This window comes from Macaca mulatta, chromosome 12 (assembly GCF_049350105.2).
Source record: "Macaca mulatta isolate MMU2019108-1 chromosome 12, T2T-MMU8v2.0, whole genome shotgun sequence".
Taxonomy (NCBI): domain Eukaryota; kingdom Metazoa; phylum Chordata; class Mammalia; order Primates; family Cercopithecidae; genus Macaca; species Macaca mulatta.
Genome location: NC_133417.1, coordinates 14,906,044 through 14,914,119, shown reverse-complemented (window position 1 = coordinate 14,914,119; position 8,076 = coordinate 14,906,044). Strand labels below are relative to the sequence as shown.

The window sequence follows — 8,076 nt, the reverse complement described above, 5'->3', positions numbered from 1 at the left end:
GACGACCACAAAGCCCATTGGAACTGCTGAATGACCTTGCCTATCACCATCAGACTAATTGTGCAAATGCAGTTTTTATTCAAAACTTCCCTTTTCAAGAATTTACGGTAGCTCCCTATATACCCTTCCATCAAATATTAGCTCCTCTGCCTGACATTTAAAGTCTTCTAGGGCATGGTTCAACCTCCATTCAATTACATTATCCTTTTCTTCTCAGTGTGAATCCTCAGCTATGATTACTTGCTATTCTGTTTGCTTTCCCACCCCTTCCTAACTAGTGCCTTTCATCTTTGGGCCTCCTGAATCTGCTCATGTTATTCCCTCAGCCAGAAACACAGCTTTCCCTCCTACACCCACTGTCATATAAATTTTTCTTACTTTTGGGGAATAAAGAATAAAGTTTACTCTGACTTTTGGAATCTCCAAGTAATTAATTCTATTCTGTTAATTCATACTGATTGGGACACAGTTGTTAACATATATTTAGTATATATTAAATACATTAAAAAAATTACCTGGCATTTAAATGTGTAGTATATATTAAATACATTTTTTTAAAAAATTACCTGGCATTTAAATGTGAAGTCTCTTGAGGACTTCTGCTTCCTTGCAAATCTCATGATATGTACCTCCAGGCCATGGGCACAGATGTTCAGTAAATTCTAAGTTCTTTATAATACTCTGGCCATATCATGCTAGAAGTCATCTCTGGGCTTTGATTCTTGCCATTTTCTTTGCATAGAGAACCTTCTTCTGCCTTAACTTTCTTAATTAAATACCATCTGTCCTTATCCAGGAACCTGCTTGACTCTCAGGTACTCTGTGCTCCTTCTGTTTTATGCATTTTCCTCAAACAGAGCATAGATAACACTATAATTTTTTGCATCTATTTCTCTTTTCCACTAGGACATGTGTGTTGGGTAGAATTCTCAGACGCTAGCAAGATCCCTACCCCCTTGTGTATATTCATCTCCTCCGGAGTTCTGGGAATATGATGGGTTATTGCTCATAAGATTAGGTTACTAATAATTCTGCTTTGAGTTAATTAAGAAGGAGATTACTTGAGTGGTCCTGATTCATTAGGCAAATTCTTTTTTTTTTTTTTTTTGAGACAGAGTCTCGCTCTGTCGCCCAGGCTGGAGTGCGGTGGCGCGATCTCGGCTCACTGCAAGCTCCGCCTCCCGGGTTCACGCCATTCTCCTGCCTCAGCCTCCCGAGTAGCTGGGACTACAGGCGCCCGCCACCACGCCCGGCTAATTTTTTTGTATTTTTCAGTAGAGAAGGGGTTTCACCATGTTAGCCAGGATGGTCTCGATCTCCTGATCTCATGATCCACCCGCCTCGGCCTCCCAAAGTGCTGGGATTACAGGCGTGAGCCACCGCGCCCACCCAGGCAAATTCTTAACAGAGACAGAGCCCTTCCTGAAGTCAGAGATTTGAAAGTTGAAAGTGAGAGCCCCTCCAGGCAAGTCACAGGACAAGGACCTCAGAGTTGCCTCTAGGAGCTTGAAATAGCCCCTGGCTGATATCTGGCAAGACAGTGGGACCTCAGTCCTACAACCACAAGGAATTGAATTCTGGCACCAATCTGGTGAGATTATAAGCAGATGCTGTCCCTTGTAAAGCCTCCAAATGAGGGTGTAGCAGGCCGGCACTTTGATCTCAGCCTTGGGAGATCTTGAGTGGAAGAGCAAGCAAAACATGCAGGAACGCTGACCCTCTCAAACAGTAAGATAATGAATTAATTATTTTTTTCAAGCTGCTAAGTTTGTGGTGACTTGTTAAACCACAATAGAAAAAAATGAATGTGAGTGTTGCACTTTGGATTTCTTGAGAAGCAGATTCTGAAATGGCGATAAGCATCCAGGAAGTTTACTGGGGAAGCTCTTGGAATTAGCCTTGGAGACAGTGTAGGAAGCAGGGCTGAGTGGAGAGAGAAGTTGGGCTTTGTTGCAGCCACATGATGATCTCAATCTATTCCATCAGGACCTCTGAACTGCAATGGTCCTTAAGAGTTGACTGGAGTTAGATCAAGGAAACCCAGGCTTTATGTTCTCATTGTGGCCAATGGATGCAGGCTGCAACCAGGAAGGAGACATGGTCTTGGGCAAAACAACTTTCTTTGACCAAATGCAATTTCTAGATTGGGTCAAAACCTGAAGTTAACTGGGAATGTTTCCTGGATGGTACTGCCCAGCATTCACTGCAATGAGCTTCTTGAGTGTATACCATCATTTCTGTATCACCCTCTGCTAGCATAGTGCTGAGCACAAAGAGTCTGCAATACAGCAGCACCTTTATCCAAAGTTTTGCTTTCTATAGTTTTGGTTACCCGTGGTTAACCATGATCTGAAAATATTAAATGAAAAATTTCAGAAATAAATGACTCATAAGTTTTAAATTGCTTGCTGTGCTAAGTAGCATGGTAAAATTTCACAATGTCCCCACGCCATCATGAGTCATGTTTTTGTCCAGCATATCCACAGTATACACTCTCTGCCCATCACTAAGTAGTTCTCTCAGTTATGAGATACAGAAAACACAGTATACATAGATTTGATACTATCTGGTGTTTCAGGCATCTACTGGGGTTCCTGGAACACATCTCCTACAGATAACAAGGGACTTCTGTACGTGCTTTGATAAACTCACCTGGTTAAAACACCTTTTCTTTATTAATAACATATACGATATACAACAGCAGTATTTGTTTTATGGTCCTAGTTACTAGGCTTTTATTGAACAATTATCAAGCCTTTATGATGTACCTGTCCTCTTGCAGGTAGTTAAAATGAGACAGTGTACAAAATAGACAAAAATCTTGGCCCTCATAGGTAAGCAAAAACAATACAAAAATAAACTATATGCACATACACACACATGCTCATATGCATAGGTACACACATATATGTGTGCATATATATATTTTATATATATATATATATATATACATAAAATTTGTTAGAAGGTGATTCATGCAGTGAGAAAAAGAAAACATAGGTCTCAGTAAGGGGTATTAGATCATTGGTGTGGGACTTGAGGAACAGGTTGTGATTTTAAACAAGATGGTACACATGAATGACATTTAGCAGATGGCATTTGAGCAAACACTTGCTCAAAGGGAGATAGCCATTATAGCTGATGGAACAAGCAACACCAAAGTCATAAGGAAGAATTGTACTCGTGTGTTTGAAGACATCAAGGAATCCAGTGTGACAGACATAGCAAGTGAGGGGAGGGTATGAGAGGAATGGGGTGGGAGGCACAGTGGGAAGCCAGGGCATTTAAGATATTGAGGACTTTGGTCTTCATGCAGCATAACTGAGTGTATTTATAAGAGAATTCTCATTGAATGTTCCCATTACACCATGCACTGAGGTAAGCACTTTTTTTATATTTCTCTGTGATTTTTTTTCGTTAGTCTTCATAAGAACCCTATGTATAAAATAGTATTATTAATGTCTATATTTTATTAACAAGCATGTTTAGTCCTAAAGAAGTCGATGAACTCACCCAAGGTCACATAGATGGTAAACGATGAGAACTGTATCTCGGCTTTCTGACACGTGTCTGTTTGGTCATAGCATTATCTTGAGTCTCCAAGTTGAATGGCTTCTATTTGATTTTGTAATGTCAAGTTACCTGAAATGATGTAGACATGCAATTCAAACTTCCACTGCTGTGCAAAGACTTAATTCTTGCTATGGTCTGAATGTTTCCATTCCCCTCAAATTAATGTTATACTGCTGACCCCCAAAGTTATGGTATTAGGAGCTGGGGAATGTGGGGAGGTGATGAAGTCACTGGGCAGAGTCATCATGTGTAAGATTAGTGCCCTTTTAAAAGAGGCCTAAAAAAGACTCCTGCTCACCTCTTTCACCATGTGAGGGCACAGCAAGAAGGTGCTATCAGTGAACCAGAAAGTGAGCACTCATGAGGCATGGAATCTGCCAGTGCCTTGATCTGGGACTTCCCAGCATCCAGGGCTGTATGAAAGTTCTGTGGTCTGTAAGCCATCCAGTTTATGGTATTTTGTTATAGCAGCCCAAATGCTATATGGACTTAGCCTCTATGGACTAAGATAATTGGTAAGAGGTCTTCACACTTTCTCAGCTACCAGAAAGTACATCTGAATTCAACTGAGAAAATCTATTTAGTCATGGTTTTGCCACGTTACCCCCACCCAACAAACATTTTTTATGTTTTCGTGTTGCAAGTTGGGTTCTCGGAGAGGCCTTTGGGGTCAATCCCTGTGAAAAGGAGGGAAGAGAAGGGGGAATAGGCAGAAGAGGAGTGAGCTGTGATGGAGGCCAACTGATGGCCTCAGCTGATCTCACCAGAAGCTTGGCAATCTGGTGGCTCTCAGCAAAACCTTATTCCCTTACATCAATCCATCACTGGTTGTGGGCCTCTGAAGGAGTATTGAGGCACAACACCTTACAGCATCCACCACTATCTATAGCATCAAAATGCTTTCTGATTACTTGAGTTGCCCTGGGTGCTACAAGGGAAATACAAGCAGACTCTAAGTGTGGTTTCACTGATGTTGAGATAGCTTCCTTTCATGGAAAAAGAGGCAAAAACCTCGACATTTCCCCTATTTCCCCTTTTGGTGTACAGAAATGCATTTGGTGTGGATCTATAAATTTAAAGCTAATAAGATTTCTATTCTAATGCTGCTATAACTGATAATCTAAAAAGATTCTCGAATGATTTTTGTGGTGAGGATAACCTAGATTTGTGAAGCTCCACATATCGGTTTGTGAGTGTGTATGTGTTTTAAAGCTATACTAGAAATAGAGAAGAGATACCATAAGGAAATGTATCACGTTTCCCAATGTTTCTTTCTCATGCATGCTCACTTCTTCCTTTTGCTTTCATCGTCGCTGAGGGTTATTTGCTGGCGGGACAATAGTCCCCATATCAAAGGGCTTGGTCGGTCAACTTGCCAAGCTAAGCTGCTGCTGACAGATGAGTGATGGAAAGATGTACTGTTGTATCTGTCAGCTTTGATGAGAAAAAAATGGAGCTTAGCTTAGAATCACTCTCATTTCCAGATTTTTATTTTTATTGTTATTTTTTTTCCTGAAAAGAGGAGGGATTTTTTTCTGCATTATGTAGGTCTCTTTTTCAATGCTCCCAGGTAAACCAGTCTCAAAGCACAAAGACTGAAATTCCTCTACGTTCCACAGTTTGTAGGCAAAGAATTTAGAATGTGTCTCATCACCACTTTATTCTTCTCATCACCTAGAAAAGTGACTAGCAGAATCCCCACTTGGTTTATAATAAAAGAAAGCAACAATTTCATCTATGAATTAGCATACTAGTATGAATGTGCACTCTTGAAAATATATGTGCTATTTTGTATAGTCTTGTTTCCTGAGAGAGCAGTGACTTGCATTTTTATATAAACACGCTGAATGTTACGTGTGTTTAGAAAAATTTAGCATACATATTTCCAGAATACTGAAAATCTGACAAACCCTTGTGCCCTCCGGTCGTTACCCAACGTTCCTTCTCTCAGAACTGCCTATTAAAAATCCTGCAGATTGTCTCCCATCCCTTATTAAATGTGCAGGAAATAAACCTAACTGCTAAGTGTATGAAGGTCTTGAAAACCATACTCTGCTGGCCATTGTCATTGACATTAAACTCCCTAAACTATTTGAAAACAAGGACATTCAAGTTAACCTTACTTCATTATTTATCACTTCAGAAGGCAACATGGATTCTCCAATCTCTGAGATTTTTAGGAGATAAGAGCTTCCAGAACCTTATCACTCAATCATAGAATCAAAGAATGTGCTCAGCTAAGACACATTGATTGACAAACCCTTTATGCACATGAGTGACAATGTCAGCTTTCAGGAAGCAGAGAAAAGATGAAGAAAAACAAAATCTCTAGATGACTCACAATTAACTAGGAAAAATTTTCTGGACATACAGAGTTCATAGGTACCTTGGGAGGAGTTTCTAATGTTTGCCCGTTAATTAAAGCATTCATTTATTTAATAATCACACATTTATTGAATGCCTATGGGGCTCCAGGATTTAAAGATACAGAGCTTAAAAACTCAGACCTTGCCTCTGCTATAGGGATTTACAGAAAAAGAAATGAATTTATAATGCAATAGAACGAAGGCATCCCTGGAAGTATGCTCAGGAATATGGAAGGATATGGGCTGGAAACCAAACCCAAACTAGCAGACATGGGGGAAGATGTTTTGTTTTTTCTCCACGAATTCCACATGACTTCAAATAAGCTTGAAATATGAGTATGAATAAGCCAGGAGGCCCAGGAACAGGGATTGGTGAAGTGGTAGTGATGGTGGGTTGGGGTTACATAAACGAGAGAAAGGACAGCACATTCGGAGCCACCAAGGGGCAGGATTGAGAAACTGCAAGCAATTCAAGATGGCGGGAATAGAACTGATGAGGCTAGAAATAAAGAGGTTGATCTACAGGAGGAAGACAAGGGCCAGATGGAGGCCTTATAAGCCCTGCTGAGGAATTTGAACTTTATCATGAAGGCAACAGGGACCCACTGAAGGGTAAGTAAGGAAATCCTATGGACATTTCTGCTTTAGAGCTGGGAGTTACACACAGGGGTTTTAAATCCATTAGGGCCATGACATTAGATATCCAGATCGCTATATTTTCTTAATGAAATAGAATCAATTATAATAAAAAGGAAATCTTAAAAGGCACTGCAATTAGTAAGAGTAATTAATTTGTTTTGTAAAATGTGTGCAGGAGGTCACAAAGTAAGTTTTTGTTACTGAGGGTGTGGTCAAAATAAATTGAGAAGCAGTATTTTAGAAAGATCTTTCAGGCAGCTGAAAGCAGGGAGACTAGTTAAAAGATTATTCCTAGAACCGTATTATACAAGAGGAGAGAAGTGGGTCCTGCAGAATCATGGGAAGATGGGAAGAAGTGTCATTTCATTCCTGTGATGTCTCTGAGGTGAGGAAAACCTCCAGACTCTGCATTTCATGGATTGCAACATGAGACACGGATGCCTGTGACCTCCCAAACGAAGGGCTTCCACCATGTTTGCAGTGCTGCTTTGCTCTTCCCTCCACCTGAGATGATAGTGCCCCATTTCTACATGAAAGATCCATTATTCAAAGGACAGTTAAAAATGCTGCTTTTTCCATGAAATTCCCTCAGATCTCCCTATCTAGAAATAACCTAGCATCAATCCTTTCTTCCACTGTATTACAGTCATTTGTGTAGCATGCCCCCTAAATTCCTTCTTGCTGCATCACCCTGTTGAATGGTCTTCAGAATAATCAACACTATTTGAAAAGTGCTTACAAGTGTCTTTGCATTTCTTCCTTCTCTTTCCTCTTCCAGAATGTAAGACACTTGAGGGCAGGAATGGAACTGTCTTCTTCACTATTTCAAGGGCTAGGAAGAGGAGTGACATTGAGAAGAGACTGAATAAAAAGTTGTTAAATGAAGGAATGGATTTAAAAGCACCCTGATCTGCAGTGTACCTGAAACAGCATATACTTCATATCACAACTGCAGTATCTTCATCCTTGCTCATGTTTTTTTTCCACTGCACTAAAATGCTTCTTTAAATAGAAGAATCAAAATAGTGAGATTCAATGATAAGCAGATGCTATTTTGAAATTTTATTTTGATTAGAAATGGATTGCAGTAATATTTTTACTTTCTGTGGAATGGTTATGTACATAATAAATACTCTGCCTGCAAAACATCGATGTCTTTGATTTTGTGGCTTAGAAAGTTTTTCAAATAAAAATTCAATCTGCCATTGTTTGTGTGAGTTGGGGAAAGAGGGCCCCACACATTTTGGAGCTTCCCAAATGGGCATGTTGGCAATGATTCCATGAGTCTTATCCCTGAAGTATTTGGGAAGGTCTCCAGCCTCCTACCCACTTATGTTTTTCCTTGTTTATTTTTACAGAGGAAGCCAAAATCAAGTTGAGGATATTTAATTATACGCTGTGACTTTCTTTAGAATTAAAATAATCAGTGATACATTACCATTTTGCCAAACATCTTGTGATGCTCTTGTTTTTAAGGCTGACAACAAGTTTTAATTTA

General features: G+C 39.8%; 1 long non-coding RNA gene across 1 annotated transcript; it reads left to right on the top strand.

Moving 5' to 3' along the window:
- Window positions 1-6,156: 6,156 nt before the first annotated feature.
- Window positions 6,157-7,724, top strand: LOC114671499 (uncharacterized). Its single transcript, XR_003721538.2, has 2 exons — window positions 6,157-6,551; window positions 7,357-7,724. It is a non-coding gene; the product is annotated as an uncharacterized LOC114671499 (long non-coding RNA).
- The last annotated feature ends 352 nt before the right edge of the window (window positions 7,725-8,076 follow it).